The 19,149-nt window shown below is 42.9% G+C and overlaps 1 protein-coding gene and 1 pseudogene across 1 annotated transcript in view; one reads left to right on the top strand and one right to left on the bottom strand.

Annotated features, from left to right (window-relative positions):
• PDHB (pyruvate dehydrogenase E1 subunit beta) overlaps positions 1-19,149 on the top strand; it is a 171,109-nt gene that overhangs the window by 120,473 nt on the left and 31,487 nt on the right. The gene's annotated exons all lie outside the window — the stretch shown is intronic.
• Positions 14,027-14,174, bottom strand: LOC126949581 (uncharacterized; annotated as a pseudogene).

Below are 19,149 nucleotides of genomic sequence, written 5' to 3'. Positions count from 1 at the left end.
ATTTTTTTCAAAGAGCCTCAAAATTCTGAAAATAGATATTTATATCTACATTCTAAATGGCAAAGGTAAAAAGAAAGAAAAGAAAAGAAAGAGAGAAAGAAAGAGAGAGAGAGAAAGAAAGAAAGAAAGGAAGAAAGAGAAAGAAAGAAAGAAAGAAAGAAAAAGAAAGAAAGAAAGAAAGAAAGAAAGAAAGAAAGAAAGAAAGAAAGAAAGAAAGAAAGAAAGAAAGAAAGAAAGAAAGAGAAAGAAAGGAGGGAGGGAGGGAGGGAGGGAGGAAGGAAGGAAGGAAGGAAGGAAGGAAGGAAGGAAGGAAGGAAGGAAGGAAGGAAGGAAGGAAGGAAGGAAGGGCGGGCCAGGCACGGTAGCTCATGCCTATAATTCAAGCACTCGGGGAGGCCAAGGCAGGCATATCACTTGAGCACAGGAGTTTGAGACCAGCCTGGGCAACATAGGGAGATCTTGTCTGTACAAAAAATACAAACGTTAGCCAGGCATGGTGGCATGCCCCAGTAGTCCCAGCTACTTAGGAGGCTGAGGCAGGATTGCTTGAGCCTGGGAGGCAGAGGTTGCAGTGAGCCAACATCATTCCACTGCATTCCAGCCTAGGTGACAGATTGAGACCCTGTCTCAAAAAATATATATAAAACAAAAAAATTTTAAATAAGTAAATGGCAAAAATAGTCTTGATATGGTTTGGCTGTGTCCCCACACAAATCTCATTTTGAATTGTAGTTCCCATAATCCCCACATGTCATGGGAGGGACCAGGTGGAGATAATTGAATCAGAGGCAGTTACCCTCTTGCTGTTCTCGTGATAGTGAGTGAGTTCTCACGAGATCTGATGGTTTTATAAGGGGCTTACCCCTTTGCTCAGCATTCACTTCTTTCACCTGCCGCCATGATTATGAGTTTCCTGAGGCCTCTCTAGCCATTTGGAATTGTGAGTTAATTAAACCTCTTTTCCTTACAAATTACCCAGTCTCAGGTATGTCTTCATAGCAGCATGAAAACAGAATAATAGTCTACTTCAAGTTACTGTACATATTCAACATTAATAAAATAACATTTCTGGCTGGGCACAGTGGCTCATGCCTGTAATCCCAGCATTTTGGGAGGCCAAGGCAGGTGGATCGCTTGAGCCCAGGAGATCAGCCTGGGCAACATGGCAAAACCCCTGTTATCTACAAAAAAAAAAAAATGGAAAAAATTAGCCAGGAGTTGTGGCACGTGCCTGTGGTCCCAGCTATTTGGGAGGCTGAGGTGGGAGGATCACCTGAGTCCAGGAGGTCAAGGCTGCAGTGAGCCAAAATTGTGCCACTGCATTCCAGCCTGGGGTGGGTGGGGAGAGAGTGAGACCCTATCTCAAAATAAATTTAAAAAATAAAATAACATTTCTGTGTGGTTAATTCAAACTAATCATTTATCTATTGGCATTGATTTAATTACTTTTAAAAAGGAATATACTATTATAATATAGTTCCTTTTTACACAGACGCAGAGATAATATGGTGAAATCTTGTCTCCCTAAATATAAGAACAAAACATAAGACTGGTATAATCGTTCAGAGCGACATTAATGCCAATGTTATAAGTCAGTTCTAACGTATTTAATAAAACGACTTTCCTTTAGTCAAATTTTTTTTTAAATCTAGTCAAGTAATCAGCATCGAAATGTTTCGGACACTAAGCAGTGTCTCTTTTGTGCCTGGAAATGGGTGTCTTATTCATCCTCTAGAAGTTCACAGTACAGAGTGTGGGCGAAGCTTTCTGGACAACCTGTCCCTCTGTCAGCTTTTGCCTCTGCAAAGCCAAAATGTGTGTTCTGTGTCTGAGTATTGCAACCTACAAGAAATGTGGCTAAGGCCAGAAAACAGAAGTGTGTGTACTTTTGGAAGGCTGCGCATCTCATGAGTCACATGGGAGCAGCCCCGACCGTGGTTTGTGCACCTTCTGCCCTGGCAGCTGCCGGTCAAGCGAAGAGGGCGCCCTCTAGGGGTGAGCCTGGGCAGCAAAATCGTCACCTTCCCCTGGGAAAGAGAATGCACTGATTCACCTTCAGGAATTCTCTTTCCTAAAAAGCTACACCTCTAAAGCTATCAAAAATGAAATTCTATCAATAAGGTACCAGAAGTAACCAAATGGACCCATGTGTGTGCCTGCGTGTGTATGCATGCGTGCACGCGCATATAAACTGAGTATCAGTATGAGCAGGAAACCGGTATCCGTGCCGGCCTCCTGGGGGGGGAACCGCATAAAGAAGATGGGGACAAGGGGGAAACTCGCTTTCCCCTCCCCTAAACTTTTATTATGAAAAACTTTCAAATAGAAAAGTTGAGAGAATAGTGCAATAAATTCCCGCATACTCAGCACCTAGATTTCACGTGGTTAGCATGTTTGTTAGCATGTTTGTATTTGCTTTCTCTCTATATTCGTTTGTCTGACTTCTCTTAGACTCACCTTTCACAGTAAAGTCTTTGGACCCTTTCAACTGTATACTATGTGTATGTCACCTATCCAAATAAGTTTATTAATAATTAATAGTAACCACCTCTGAGGGGTGTTGTGAGTGAGGGTTAAATTAAATGAGAAGGGCATAAAATACCGGGCGCAGCGCCAAGCACAGAGTACCTGCTCAAGAAATGCTGTGGTCACTCTCACACTTCCCTTCATTCACTCCTAGGTCCCACAGGAAACTCAGCACCTTTGATTTCTTCTCAGTCTTTTCCCAAGCCAGCCCTCTTTCTCCTTTTCCACTTTTCCACACCTCTCTCAACTTCTGTATGCCTCCTGGCAAGGCGCAGAGTAAAAGAGATCATCACACCCTGCAGGAAAAGAGATCATCACACCCTGCAGGAAAGCGGCGGGGCCTCCAGACAACAGTTACAAGTAGACCACTGCGCTGGAGGAGGCCTAGGCGGCCATGACACTTAACCCTTAACCCTGCCCCGGCTGCTCCTAGAAAATGGCTTCATGTCTGCAAATAGCCACCCTTTCTCATGGCTTATCTTGTAATAGGGTTGGCAATTTTCTGATGTCAGAATACATAAGTACGAAATATTAAAATAATATAAAATAAGGCCGGGCACAGTGGCTCACGCCTGTAATCCCAGAACTTTGGGAGGCCAAGGCAGGTGGATCACGAGGTCAGGAGTTCAAGACCAGCCTGGCCAAGATGGTGAAACCCCGTCTCTACTAAAAATACAAAAATTAGCCGGGCAGGGTGACAGATGCCTGTAATCCCAGCTACTCGGGAGGCTGAGGCAGGAGAATCACTTGAACCCAGGTGGCAGGGGTTTGACAGAGTGAGACTCTGTCTCAAAATAAATAAATAATATATATATATATAATATATAAAATATAAAATGTAAGTATGTGGTAAAAACCAAGAAGAGATGTTAACTCTATCTCTAAATTTATATCATATAATATGTATATGCAGTATAATATACATATATTAATATACTACACTACACATAATATGTGTTAACATGTATATGTTTCATCACATAGTATAACATAAATGTGCAATATAATTCAATATGTGGTAAAAATTTTTAAAAAAAAAGAGAGATTTGGCCGGGCGCAGTGGTTCACACCTGTAATCCTGAACTTTGGGAGGCTGAGACAGGTGGATCACCTGGCGTTGGGAGTTCAAGACCAGCCTGACCAACATGGTGAAACCCCATCTCTACTAAAATTACAAAATTCGCCAGGTGTGGTAGCAGGTGCCTGTAATCCCAGCTACTCGGGAGGCTGAGGCAGGAGAATCGCTTGAACCCGGGAGGCAGAGGTTGTGGTGAACCAAGATCATGCCACTGCACTCCAGCCTGGGCAATAAGAGTGAAATTCTGGCTCAAAAAAAAAAAAAAAAAGTAGAGATTCTACTCTATGTCTTTCTTGTTCTCTATACACATGTATATTCAACATATAGAACATGTATATAACACGTTACACATGTGTATATTAATTACATATGCTATCTATCACACATATGTATATGTATCATAGGAAAAAGCAACTCTTTTTTCTCTACATACTCACACCCTCAGTTTACTTCTGACATCAGATGTGTGAGTTTTTTCCCACACATCGATTCTCTGGCAGACACCAATTGGGTGTCCTACAATTAATCCAATTTTGACACCAATTAGAGTTAGTGCAAACCCCACAGGTTAAGGGCTCAGTCCCACAAGGCTGCCCCCACTTCAGATGCTGGTTGCAAGTCCCAGGTTGTCACTTGTACTTCTGACCAACTACAAATCGGGATTCCCTTCCTCAGGTTTGACACTTTGCTAGGGTGGCTTATAGAACTCAGAAAACACTTATGTTTACCTGTTTATTATAAAGGATATCACAAAGGATGGAGATGAACAGCCAGATGAAGAGGTACATAGGGCAAAGTGCTGGGTGACCCATACCCCAGCACTTCCACCCATTCAACAACCTGAAAGCTCTCCAGAGCCCACGGTTTTGTAAAGGCATCATCATATGGGCATGATCAATTATTAACTCAATCTCCAGCCCACTCACCTTCCCAGAAGATGGGGAGTGGAGCTAAAAGCTCCAAACTTCTCATCATGGTTTGGTCTTTCTGGTGACTGGTCCCCATCCAAGAACCCACCAAGAGTCACCTCATTAGGACAAAAGATGCTCCTATCACCAATTCCAAGGCATTAGGAGCTCTGTGGAACGAACTGGGGTCAAAGACCAAATATTAGAACAAAAGATACACCTAGCACCTCTATCGCTCAGGAAATTACAAGGGTTTTCAGAGGTCTGTGCCAAGAAGTGGGTCGAACACCAAAATATATTTATTATAAATAACATCATCATGGTATATTACATATATATACACATACTAACATCCACAATATGGTACATATAATATGAGATATAGATATGTTTACAGATCTAGTTAACATCTCTAACTACTTGGTTTTTTTTTTTTTTTTTTTTTTGAGAAGGAGTCTCGCTCTGTTGCCCAGGCTGGAGTGCAGTGGCGCGATCTTGGCTCACTGCAAGCTCCGCCTCCCGGGTTCACGCCATTCTCCTGGCTCAGCGTCCCGAGTAGCTGGGACTACAGGCAACCGCCACCACGCCTGGCTAATTTTTTGTATTTTTTTAGTACAGACGGGGCTTCACCATGTTAGCCAGGATGGTCTTGATCTCCTGACCTCGTGATCCACCCATCTTGGCCTCCCAAAGTGCTGGAATTATAGGCTTGAGCCACCGCGCCTGGCAACTACTTGGTTTCTAACCATGTACTGAATCATGTTTGGCCAGACTCACCCTCCACCCAGCCAGGGCCCTAAGTCCCATCTCTTATTTTTCAAAGTAAACCAACTGAGTCACCACCTGCTCTGTTAGCCACATCCAATGTGACTCTGGGGTCTCAGATCTTTCTGGCAACTGTGCATAAGCCCAGACCTTACTCCAGTCCTTGGGGAGAGAAAGCTAGGGAACTCCTCTGCCCCTCAGAGGCCCTGTTTTTCCATTGCCTTGGTTCTGTTGCTACCACAGTGGGTACCAGGGAGAGCAATTCCCTATAAGCCATGTGTGCCTTCTCCACCACCAGAAGGCTGCTCCATGGGGCCTGACCCTGCCCACGTGTGACTATTCCTAGAGGAGAAGAGTTCGCTCCTGCAGGGTCACGGCAGCCCCAGATGCATCAGCCTTGGCTAACAGTTCACAGCCACTTGCTGTGGAAGGGCCCACAAAGAAAACCAAGGAAACCCCAACAAAAATAACATTTGCTGAGCATTCACTGTGTGCCAGGAACTGTGCAAAATGTTTTTTTTTTAAAGAGATAGGGTCTCACTATGTTGCCCGGGCTGGTCTCGAACTCCTGGACTCAAATAATCCTCCCACCTCCACCTCCCAAGTAGCTGGGATTACAGGAATGAGTCACTGCACCTGGCTTAAAATACTTACAATATGTTATCAAATTTAACCTGATCAGCTCAACCCCTCTACAAAGCAGGCATTTTTCCCTGACTTGAGTTCTGCTTTTTTTGGTGAGTTCCTCTTGGGAGACCTTAATTCATGTTTTAAAATTAATTAATCAATTAACATTTATACAGCACTTACTATGTGGCAGACACCAAGTGAGCAGCTTTACAAACATTAACTCACTGAGCCCTCATCACAGCCCTATGAGATGAGCACTACTATTATTACCATAATAGTCACAAGCAATGAGCTCAAAGTCACACAGCTAGAAAGTGGTAGAAGTGGGATGCCTGTTTTGCCAGTGGAAATGTAATGGAGGTAACTCAAAGTGGGAACATGTGCACATGAAGTATATTGGCAAGGGCGTGGAGAAATAGGCACTCTCAGGTATTGCTTATGGGAGGGCAAATTTGCAAGGCAATGTGACAATATTGAACACAATTTAAAATGCATATGCAGTAGTTACTTTGACCTTGATATTCTTCCACTAGAAATTATTCACAGATATTTATATGCATATGAAAACATATGGACAAGTCATCTTATTGTACCATGTTTGTATTAGTAAAGACTAGAAGCAACCAGAATGATGATTATGACATCAGGGCCGGGCGTGGTGGCTCACACCTGTAATCCCAGCACTTTTGGAGGCCAAGGCGGGCAGATCACATGAGGTCAGGAGTTCAAGACCAGCCTGGCCAACATGGCAAAGTCCTGTCTCTACTAAAAAATACAAAACTTAGGCCAGGCGTGGTGGTTCACACCTGTAATCCCAGCACTTTGGGAGGCCGAGGCGGGCGGATCACACAGTCAGGAGATCTAGACCATCCTGGCTAACACAGTGAAACCCCATCTTTAGGCCGGGCGCGGTGGCTCAAGACTGTAATCCCAGCACTTTGGGAGGCCGAGACGGGCGGATCACGAGGTCAGGAGATCGAGACCATCCTGGGTAACACAGTGAAACCCCGTCTCTACTGAAAATACAAAAACTTAGCCGGGCGAGGTGGCAGGCGCCTGTAGTCCCAGCTACTCGGGAGGCTGAGGCAGGAGAATGGCGTGAACCCGAGAGGCGGAGCTTGCAGTGAGCTGAGATCCGGCCACTGCACTCCAGCCTGGGTGACAGAGCGAGACTCCGTCTCAAAAAAAAAAAAAAAAAAAAAAAAAAAGAAACCCCGTCTTTACTAAAAATACAAAAAAAAAAAAAAAAAAAAAAATTAGCTGGATGTAATCCCAGCTACTGGGGAGGCCAAGGCAGAGAGAATTGCTTGAATCCGGGAGGCGGAAGTTGCAGTGAGCCAAGATCATGCCACTGCACTCCAGCCTGGACAACACAGCAAGACTCTGTCTCAGAAAAAAAAGCAGGACATCAGTTAAATGAGTTATAATGTAGCAGGACAAGCCACAGACAAAACTCCTTAGACACCGAGTTAAAGAAGGAAGGGGTTTATTCGGCTGGGGGCATTGGCAAGACTCCTGTCTCAAGAGCCGAGCTCCCCAAGTGAGCAATTCCTGTCCCTTTTAAGGGCTCACAACTCTAAGCGGGTGCACGTGAGAGGGTCGTGATAGATTGAGCAAGCGGGGGTACGTGACTGGGGGCTGCATGAACTGGTAATTAGATTGGAAGAAAACAGGATAGGGATTTTCACAGTGCTTTTCTATACAATATCTGTAATCTATAGATAACATAACCGATTAAGTCAGAGGCTGATCTTTAACTACCAAGCCCAGGGTGTGGCACAGGGCTGTCCGCTTGTGGATTTCATCTCTGCCTTTTAGTTTTTACTTTTTCTTTCTTTGGAGGCAGAAACTGGGCATAAGACAATATGAGGGATGGTCTCCTCCCTTAATAATACAGCCACACTCTAGAATACTATAAAGCTGTGAAGATGAATGAGTGAAATCTACTGGCACTGAAGTAAAGTCCTCCAAGATGTATTTGTAATGAAAATACAAAGCACAGAGCATATGTGTGTTTTCAAGGCTAATATCCAAGACAAAGTCTAGGGTCTGACTCCAGGGAAGGTAAACACATCCTCTGTCTATAACTCTATGAATGTGGTGATAGCAGCCCAATTGAATTTGTTGCCATTTCAACGTATAAATTTGGCTGTGTGGGGAGGGGGCAAAATTCAGGCCACAGTGGGGCTTTAGTCTCCCTGTCCTGGTGCACACTTTCCCCACGGAACTGAATCTGGAACCAATAGAGAACACAGAAAAAGGCAACGGGGATTATCCACTCCCTCGCGCACGCGCTCTTGGACCACAGCGCCTCTGGTTAATGACAAATAACCCTCCTCAATGTTATGTGCCTGCCCACTCGCTGCTGCCACCAACTCCAAGGTATTGCCTCCTGGCAGGGGCAGAGGAGAATAGAAAAAAGAAAGCAAAAATCAAAATGGGATTCTCTCCGCCGCTCCCTAGCAAACGTGGGGGCGCACACACATACACACACACACACACACATCCCAGATGAGAAAGAGAAGGCTTCTGGAACACTTCCCGTCTGGACCTACTGCATGGCTTCTGAGTTTCCAGCAGCTGTCTTTGAGTCCAGGCTGGGCAATACCCAAGGGGAAAAAATATGTGAACTTTCCACCATTTTGACGGAACTTTTTTTTTCTTTTTTGGAGACAGAGTTTCGCTATGGAGTAGTGACGCAGTCTCGGCTCACTGCAGCCTCTGCCTCCTCGGTTCAAGCAATTCTCCTGGCTCAGCCTCCCGAGTAGCTGGGATTGCTGTACGTGCACCACCATGCCCGGTAACCCAGCTAATTTTTGTATTTTCAATAGAGACAGGGTTTCACCATGTTGGCCAGGCTGGTCTTGAACTCCTCACCTCAAGTCATCCACCTGCCTTGGCCCCCCAAAGTGCTGGGATTACAAATGTAAGCCACCGTGCCCGGGTGGGGCTTTTGAAGGGGTGGCCTGCCCCTCCACACCTGTGGGCGTTTCTCGTTAGGTGGAACGAGAGACTTGAGAAAAGAAATGAGACACAGAAACAAAGTATAGAGAAAGAAAAAGTGGGCCCAGGGGTCCGGGGCTCAGCATACAGAGGACCCGCGCAGGCACTGGTCTCTGAGTTCCCTCAGTATTTATTGATCATTATCTTTACCATCTTAGAAAAAGGGAAGTGGCAAGATAATAGGATCATCGTAGGGAGGAGGTCAGCAGTAAGACACATGAATAAAGATCTCTGTGACATGAATAAGTTTAAGGAAAAGTGCTGTGCCTTGATATGCATATGCAAACATCTCCATAAACCTTTTTAGTGCATAAAGAGCAACGTTGCGCTAGCAAGTCCCACCTTCAGCCCTAAGGTGGTTTTCTCCTTTCTCAGTAAACAGAACATATAATCAGGTTTTACACCTAGATGTTCCATTGCCCAGGGACGGGCAGGAGACAGATGCTTTTCCCTATCTCAACTGCCAAGAGGCTTCTTTCCTCTTGTACTAGTCCTCCTCAGCACAGATCCTTCACGGGTGTCAGGCTGGGGGACGATCATGTCTTTCCCTTCCCACGAGGCCATATTTCAGACTATCGCGTGGGGAGAAACCTTGGACAATACCTAGCTTTCCTAGGCAGAGGTCCCTGCGACCTTTGGCAGTGTACGTGTCCCTGGGTGCTTGAGATTAAGAGAATGGTGATGACTTTTCACAAGCATACTGCCTTCAGGCACTTGTTTAACAAAGCACACCCTGCACAGCCCAAAATCCATTAAACCTTGAGTCACCACAGCACATGTCTCTTGCAAGGACAAGGTTGGGGGTAGGGTCACAGATTAACAGCATCTCAAATACAGAACAAAATGGAGTCTCTTATGTGTACTTCTTTCCATATAGACACAGTAACAGTCTGATCTCTCTTTCTTTTCCCCACAGCTTTGAATTCTCATCTCTTTCCCCAGTCCACTGACTACAATTTACTTTTCAGAGTCCTTAGCCACTCTATGCCTTCTGAAAGGATCTGTAGTTGCAGCCAATGTGATCAGAAAGTACTGGGAAGATCACAGAGATGGGGGAGATCAAGAGAGACATCCCAAATAGTTGTGTATGAACTCACGGGGTTCACCCGGTGCTTGCATGTATGGATCTCACCCCAAACAGAATGCTACAGGTTTTGTGAACTCTGTTGCAGGCAGGTCTCCGCCCAGGTCACTGAATGACCTCAATTTAGTAGAAGCCAATTACAGTTTGGCCAGACTTGGGGGCGCACAGGTGGGACTGATCTGAATAGCCCTGCAAATACTTTCAAAATTTTACTTGGAACCACAGCTTATACAAAGCTGGTTGAAATTTCTAACCTGAACTTCAGCTTCAAGGTTACCTGCTAAAATTAAAAACATCAACATTATTTAGCCAGACTGACAATGAAATAGAGACAAAAGACAGAAACTACTAAATTCAGGAATGAAAGAAGGAATATCACTACAGACTCCCTCCTTGACACTTTAAAAGGCTCATAAGTGAATATTATGACAAACCAAGGCATAAAAACTTGGTAACTTAGATGAAGTGGACCAATTCCTTGATACATACAAATGACCCCAATTTTCCCAAGAACAAATAGATATCCTGAATAGTTCTATATTTGGTGAAGAACTTGAATTTGTAGCTAAAAGCACCTGAAAAAGACATCTCCAGGTAGTTTCACTCACAAATTCTATCAAACATTTAAAGAAGAAATAACACCAATTCTACACAATCTCATTCAGAAAACAGAAAAGGAGAGAACACTTCCCAGTTCATTTTGTGAGGCCAACATTACCTTGATGTCAAAATCAGACAAGACAAGAAAATTACAAACCAAAGATCTTTCTTGAACATAGACCTGAATCTCAGCAAAATATTAACAAATTAAATCCACCAATATACATGCATGTGTGCATATCTTACCATGATCAAGCCAGGTTTATACCAAGAATTCAAGGATGGTTCAATATTTGAAAATCAATTAATGTAAAATCCACCATGTTAACAATCTAAAGAAGAGGCCAGGCACAGTGACTCATGCTTGTAATCCCAGCACTTTGGGAGGCTGAGGCGGGTGGATCAAAAGGTCAGGAGTTTGAGACCAGCCTGGACAACATGGTGAAACCCCATCTCTACTAAAAATACAAAAATTAGCCGGGCGTGGTGGCGGGTGCCTTTTGTCCCAGCTACTTGGGAGGCTGAGGCAGAAGAATTGCTTGAACCCAGGAGGCAGAAGTTGCAGTGAGCCGAGAACACGCCACTGCACTCCAGCCTGGGCCACAAAGCAAGACTGTTTGAAAAAAAAAAAAAAAATGCTAAAGAAAAAAATCAATCAAATAAACTGATGTAGACAAAGTATCTCACAAAATTCAATGGTCATTCTGGTACAAGGACTCGGCAAACTGGGAATAGAAGAGAGCTTCCTTAGCCTGAATAAGGGAATCTACAAAAAAAACAAAAACAAACATCATTCTTAATGTTGAAAGATTGAACACTTTCCCTCTGAGATCAGGAACAAGACAAGGTCATTCATTCTCACCACTCCTATTCAATTGTACTAGAAGACCAGCAATAAGACAAGAAAAATAAACAAAAGACATGCATTTTAGAAGGAAAGAAATTGTATTTTTCACAGACAACATAATCGTCTATGCAGACGATTCCATGGAATGTATAGAAAATCTCCTAAAAATAATAAATGAGTTCAGCAAGACTGCAGGACATAATGTCAACATGTGAAAATCAATTGTATTTCAAAACACTAGCAGTAACTGATTGGATTCTGATCTGAATTCAATTGAAATTTTTTTTAAACAGCATTGACAAATCCTAAAAAACAAAATACTTGGGCATAAATCTAATAAAATATCCACAATTGATATACTGAAAACTATAAAACACTGATGAAAGAAATCAAAAAACACCTAAGCAAATGGAGAAACAGGCTGCACTTGTGGATGGTAACATTCAGTATAGTTAGGATGACAATTTCCCCAAAATGTTCTATAGATTTAACACTATTCTAATAGATATTCTATCAAGATTTTTTTTTGTAGATGCAGATAAGCTGATTCTAAAACAATTTTGAAAAATAAGAGCAGGCCAGGTGTGGTGGCTGACAACTGTAATCCCCGAGGCCAAGGCAGGCAGATCACTTGAGGCCAAGAGCTCAAGACCAGCCTGGCCAACATGGTGAAACCCCATCTGTACTAAAAATACAAAAATTATCTGGGCCTGGTGACACACACCTGTAATCCCAGCTACTTGGGTGGCTGAGGTGCTTGAACCTGGGAGGCAGAGGTTGTAGTGAGCTGAGATCGTGCCACTGCACTCCAGCCTGGGCAACAGAGTGAGACTCTATCTCAAAAAAAAAAAAAAAAAAAAAGCAAGGTTGGAAGACTCACACTACCTAATTATCAAAAGTACTATATAACTACAGTAATCAAGACTGAATAATATTGAAGAAGAGATAAGCACACAGATCAATGGATCAGAATACAAAGTCCAAAAATAGATCCACTCAAAATGGCCAATTGATTTTTGACAAGGGTCCAAAGGCAATTCAATGAAGAAAAGATAGTCTTTTCACCAAATGATGTTGAAACAACTGGACAACCAGATGCCAAAAAAACTCGGATCTAAACCTGACACTTTAAACAAAAATTAACTCAAAGTGGACCATAGATCTAAACGTAAAACTATAAAACTTCAGAAAAAAACATAAAAGAAAACTTTGCAACCTGACACTAAGCAAGGAGTTTGTAGAAAATGACACCAATACATGATCCATTAAAAAAAAAAAAAGTGATAAATTGAGTTTCATCAAAATTTAAACTTTTTTCTTTGCGAAAGGCTCTGTTAAGAGAATGAAAAGATATCTCTCACTGGGAGAAAATATTTGCAAATCACATATTCAACATAGAACTTATATCCAGAACAGAAAGATAGATATCAATTGTAAGAAGCTATAAGAAAACAAATGACTAATCCCAGCACTTCGGGAGGCCAAGGCAGGCAGATCACGATGTCAGGAGATTGAGACCATCCTGGCTAACATGGTGAAATGCCATCTTTACTAAAAATACAAAAGATTAGCTGGGCGCCGTGGCAGGCACCTGTAGTCCCAGCTACTCAGGAGGCTGAGGCAGGAGAATGGCGTGAACCCAGGAGACGGAGCTTGCAGTGAGCCAAGATAGCACCACTGCACTCCCGCCTGGGTGACAGAGCAAGACTCCGTCTCAAAAAATAATAATAATAATAAAAATTTAAAAAAAAGAAAACAAATGACTAATTAAAAAATGTGCAAAAGATTTGAACAGACATTTCTCCAAAGATGATATACAAATGGCCAATAAGCACAGTAAGAGATGCCCAATATCATTAGCCATTAGTGAAGCACAACTCAAAACCACCATGAGATATCACTACACACCTACTAGAGAGGCAAAAATAAAAAACAAACAAATGATAATACCAAATACCAAATATTTTTTTCTTCACAAAAGGCACTGTTAAGAGAATGAAAAGACATCTCACACTGGGATTAAATATTTGCAAATCACATATTCAACATAGAACTTGTATCCAGAATAGATAAATAGACATCAATTTTAAGAAGCTGTAAGAAAACAAATGACTGATTTAAAAATGGGCAAAAGATTTGAACAGACATTCCAGTTGTGGAGCAACTGGAACTCTTACACATTGTTGGGGAGAATACAAAATAGTGTAGCTGCTCCAGAAGACAGTTTGACAATTCCTTAAAAGTTAGGCTGGGTGCAATAGCTCATGTATGTAATCTCAGCACTTTGGGAAGCTGAGGTGGGCAGATTGCTCAAGTTCAGGAGTTTGAGACCAGCCAGGGCAACATGGCGAAACCCCACCTCCACAAAATAAACAAAAATTAGCCAGACATGGTGGCATGTGCCTGGTTCCAGGTACTTGGAAGGCTGAGGTTGGAAGGTTGCTTAAGCCCGAAAGACAGAGGCTGCAGTGAGTTAAGACAGCACCACTGCATTGCAGCCTGGCAATAGGACAAGATGGCAGCTTTTACCACTTCTATTCAACATAGTATTGGAAATCCTAGCCAAAGCAATTGGGTAAGAAAAAGAAATAAAAGGCATCTAAACTGGAAATGAAGGAGTAAATTGCCTTTTTTCCTCACATGACAAGATCTTATATGTAGAAAACCCTAAAGATTACACACACACACCTATTAGAACTGCATTTGATCTTAGCCAAAAGGCCAAGAAGTGATTCTGTTAGAATGAATGAACAAATTTAGCAAAGGTGCAGGATACAAAATCAACACACAAAAACCAGTTGTATTTCTATACATTGATAATAGACAATCTAAAATGAACATTAAGAAAACAATTCAATTTATAATAACATCAAAAAAGATAAGGCCAGGCACAGTAGCTCACACCTACTATCTGAGCACTTTGGGAGGCCAAGGTGGGAGGATTGTTTGAGGAGTTAGAGGCTGTAGTGAGCTGTGATTGTACCACTGCACTCCAGCCTGGGCAACAGAGTGAGATCCTGTCTCCAAAAAAGAAAAAAACAAAGTTAAGGTAACAGGAAAAGCAGCTTCTGTTGACCAAGATGCAGCAGATAAGCTCCCAGATGACATTAAGAAAATCACTGAGGCTGGGTGTGGTGGCTTATGCCTGTAATCCCAGCACTTTTGGAGGCAGAGGTGGACAGATCACCTGAAGTCAGGAGTTCAAGACCAGCCTGGCCAACATAGTTAAACCCCATTTCTACTAAAAACACAAGAAATTAGCCGAACTTGGTGGCAAATGCCTGTTATTCCAGCTACTTGGAAGACTGAGGTACGAGAATTGTTTGAACCTGGGAGGCGGAGGTTGCAGTGAGCCAAGATGGCACCACTGCATTCCAGCCTTAGTAACAGCGAGACTCTGTCTCAAAAAAAAAAAAAAAAAAAGAACTGATGAGAAAGGATATCTGCCTGAGCAGGTTTTTATGCAGATGAAAGTGCCCTGTTCTGGAAAATAAAATGCCAAAAAGAACATTTATTAGTAAGGAAGAGAAGGGAGCACCAGGAATTAAGGTAGGAAGGGATGGGCTAACTCTACTGCTTTGTGCAAATGCAGTCAGGTTTGTGATCGTGACTGCCTTTATCCATAAAGCTGCTAACCTCTGAGCCTTGAACAGAAAAGATAAACACCAGCTGCTGGTCTTTTGTTTGTACAACAATAAGGCCTAGACAACGAGAACCCTTTTTCTGGATGCGTCTCATCGATGCTTTGTCCCTGAACTCAGGAAGTAACTTGATAGTAAGGAACTGCCTTTTAAAGTTCTCTTAATATTGGACAATGCCCCTGGCCACCCAGAACACCATGAGGTCAACACTTGGAGTTGTCTACTTGTCCTCAAGCATAAGGTCTATAATTCAGCCTCCAGATCAGGGGATCATAAGGACCTGCAAGGCTCATTACACACAATAGTCTATGGAAAGGATTGTCAGTGCTATGGAAGAAAACCCAGACAGAGAGACTATCATGAAAGTCAGGAAGGATCGCACCATTGAACATGCCATCATTGTTATGGAAAAAACTGTGAAAGCCTAAATAAATAAATAAATAATAAAAATTAAAAGCTGTGAAAGCCATCAAGCCCAAAACAAAAAAGGTGGGGAGGGTGTGGGTGGAGGGTTTCAAGATATGGATCTTGGGGAAATTAAAGAGCTAATAGATGCCACACCAGAGGAATTAATAGAAGACAGCTTGATGGAGATGAGTGCTTCTGAACCAGTGCCAGATCATGAGGAAGAAGACATAAAAGAATCATTACTAGAAAAGAAATTAACATTAGACAGTCTGACAGAAGGTTTCTCATTATTCGTGACTGCTTTTTACTTCTTTTACATGGACCCTTCCATGATATGGGCACAAAAACTACAGCAAATGGTAGAAGAGGCATTGGTAGCATATAGAAATATTTTTAGAGAAATGAACAAAAAAGTCAGAAATAAATTACATTGCATTTCTGTGGTTTCACTGAGTGTGTCCACTTCTCCTGCCTCCCCTTCCACCTCCTCTGCCTCTGCCACTTCTGAGACAGCAAAAACAACCTTCCTCTTCCTCCTCCTCCTCCTCAGCCTACTCAACAGGAAGTGAAGAGGATGAAGACCTTTGTGATGACACACTTCCGCTTAATGAACAGTGAATGTGTTTTCTCTTCCTTATGATTTTTTTTTTTTTTTTTTTTTTTTTTTTGTTTGTTTTTTAAGATGGAGTCTCGCTCTGTCGCCTGGGCTGGGCGCAGTGGCCAGATCTCAGCTCACTGCAAGCTCCGCCTCCCAGGTTCACGCCATTCTCCTGCCTCAGCCTCCCGAGTAGCTGGGACTACAGGCGCCCGCCACCACGCCCAGCTAATTTTTTGTATTTTCAGTAGAGACGGGGTTTCACCGTGTTAGCCAGGATGGTCTCGATCTCCTGACCTCATGATCCGCCCGTCTCGGCCTCCCAAAGTGCTGGGATTACAGGCTTGAGCCACCGCGCCCGGCTCTTCCTTATGATTTTTAAATAGCATTTTCTTTACTCTAATTTACTTCATTAAGAATATAGCTCGGGCACAGTGGCTCACACCTGTACTCCCAGCACTTTGGGAGGCCGAGGTGGGTAGATCACCTGAGGATGGGAGTTCAAGACCAGCCTGGCCAACATGGTGAAACCCTGTCTCTACTAAAAATACAAAAATTAGCCAGGCGTGATGGTGCAAGCCTGTAATCCCAGCTACTTGGGAGGCTGAGGCAGGAGAATCGCTTGAACCTGGGCGGCGGAGGTGGCAGTGAGTCCAGATTGTGCCACTACACTCCACCCTGGGTGACAGAGCAAGACTCTGAATTTAAAAAAAAAAAAAAAAAAAAGTAGTATACAATAGATATAACATACAAAATGTGTTAATTGTGTTATTGTAAAATTTCTAGTCAACAGTAAGCTATTTGTAGCTAAACTTCGGGGGAGTCAAAAATGACACATGGATTTCTGAGTGCAAGGAGGATCAATGCCCCTGATTCTTCAAGTTCAAGGGCCAACTATGTACAAAAATCAACTCGCCGGGCACGGTGGCTCAAGCCTGTAATCCCAGCACTTTGGGAGGCCGAGGCGGGCGGATCACGAGGTCAGGAGATCGAGGCCATCCTGGCTAACACGGTGAAACCCCGTCTCTACTAAAAAATAGAAAAAACTAGCCGGGCGAGGTGGCGGCGCCTGTAGTCCCAGCTACTCGGGAGGCTGAGGCAGGAGAATGGCGTGAACCCGGGAGGCGGAGCTTGCAGTGAGCTGAGATCCGGCCACCGCACTCCAGCCTGGGCGACAGAGCCAGACTCCGTCTCAAAAAAATTTAAAAATTAAAAAAAAAAATCAACTCAAAATGTATCATAGACCTAAATATAGGAGGTAATATTATAAAACCCTGGGAAGAAAACATATGGGAGCAGCTCCATGACATCTAACTTAATAATTTCTCACATATGACACCAAAAACACAGGCAATAAAACAAAAAAATAGTTAAATTGGACTTTGCCAAAATTTAAAAATGTGTGCAACAAAGGACACTATCAACAGAGTAAAAATGCAACCTAAGGAATAAGAGAAAATAATTATATCTGATAAACAATTAATATCTAGAATATATATGGAGAGAACTTCTACAATTCATAGCAGAAAAAAAAACTATTTAAAAATGGACAAGGGACTTGAATAGACATTTCTCCAAGGAAGATATGCAAATGGCTGATAAGCACGTGAAAAAATATTCGGTATCACTAATCATTAGGGACACGAAAATCAAAATTACAATGAGGTATCACTGCAAACACACTACGATGGCTATTATCTAAAACACACATATACATGGCCGGGCATGGAGATTCATGCCTGTAATCCCAGCACTTTGGGAGGTCAAGGCAGGTAGATCACTTGAGGCCAGGAATTCGAGACCAACCTGGCCAACATAGTGAAACCCCATCTCTATCAAAAATACAAAAACTAGCTGGGCATGGTGGCACTTGCCTGTGGTGGGCAACAGAGCGAGACTCCGTCTCCAAAAAAAAAAAAAAAAAAATACAAAAACTAGCTGGGCATGGTGGCACTTGCCTGTGGTCCAAGTTATTTGGGGGGGAGTGGGGGCGCTGAGGCAGGAGAATTGCTTGAACCTAGGAGGCGGAGGCTGCAGTGAGCCAAGATCACACCATTGTACTACAGCCTGGGCAACAGAGTGAGACTCCATCTCAAAAAGTAAATAATTAATTTTTTGAAAATAAAAAACACATAAAGGAACAAAACAGAAAATAATAAGTGTTGTTGAGGATGTGGAGAAATTGAAAGGTTTTGTTTTGTGTGTTCTGACTCTTCCACTGACCAGTTACCCCAACCAGTCCACCCCATCTCTCTCTCCTTTTCCTTGGGCCTTTCTATTTCTTGAGACACAACAATATTGAAATTAGGCAAGGTGTGGTGGCTCACACCTGTAATCCCAGCACCTTGGGAGGCCGAGGTGGGAGGATTGTGTGAGCCTGGGAGGTCAAGGCCACAGTGAGCCATGATTGTGCTACTGCACTCCAGGCTGGGCAACAAAGAAAGACCCTGTCTCCAAGAAAAAAAGAAGAAAAAAAACTAAGCCAAATACTAACCCTAAAATAGTCTCAAAAGTGTTCAAGTGATAGGAAGAGTCACACATTTCTCATTTTAAATCAAAACCTAGAAATAATTAAGTTTAGTAAGGAAAGCATGTCAAAAGCCAAGATAGGGTGAAAGATAGGTCCCTTGCATCAAACAGCCAAATTATAAATGATAGAAAAAGCTCTTGAAGGAAATTAAAAGTGCTACTCCAGTGAACACACAAATGACAAGAAAGCAAAAACAGCCTTTTGCGAATGTGGAGAAAGTTTGCATGGTCTGGATAGATCAAACCAGCCACAATATTCCCTTAAGCCAAAGCCTAATCCGGAGCAATTCTTCAGTTCCATGAAGGTTCAGAGAGTGAGGAAGCTGCAGAAGAAAAGTTGAAAGCTAGCAGAGGTTGGTTCATGAGGTTTAAGGAAAAAAGCTGTCTCCATAACATAAAAGTGCAAGGTGAAGTAGCAAGTGCTACTAGAGAAGCGGCAGCAAGTTCTCCAGAAGATCTAGCTAAGATCATTGATGAAGGTGGCTACACTAAACAATAGATTTCCCATGTGGATGAAACAGGCTTCTGTTGGAAA

The sequence above is a fragment of the Macaca thibetana genome, chromosome 2 (assembly GCF_024542745.1).
Source record: "Macaca thibetana thibetana isolate TM-01 chromosome 2, ASM2454274v1, whole genome shotgun sequence".
In the NCBI taxonomy this organism is placed as follows: Eukaryota; Metazoa; Chordata; class Mammalia; order Primates; family Cercopithecidae; genus Macaca; species Macaca thibetana.
Note: the sequence above shows the minus strand (reverse complement) of the source record. Positions and strands in the feature narration are given on the sequence as shown.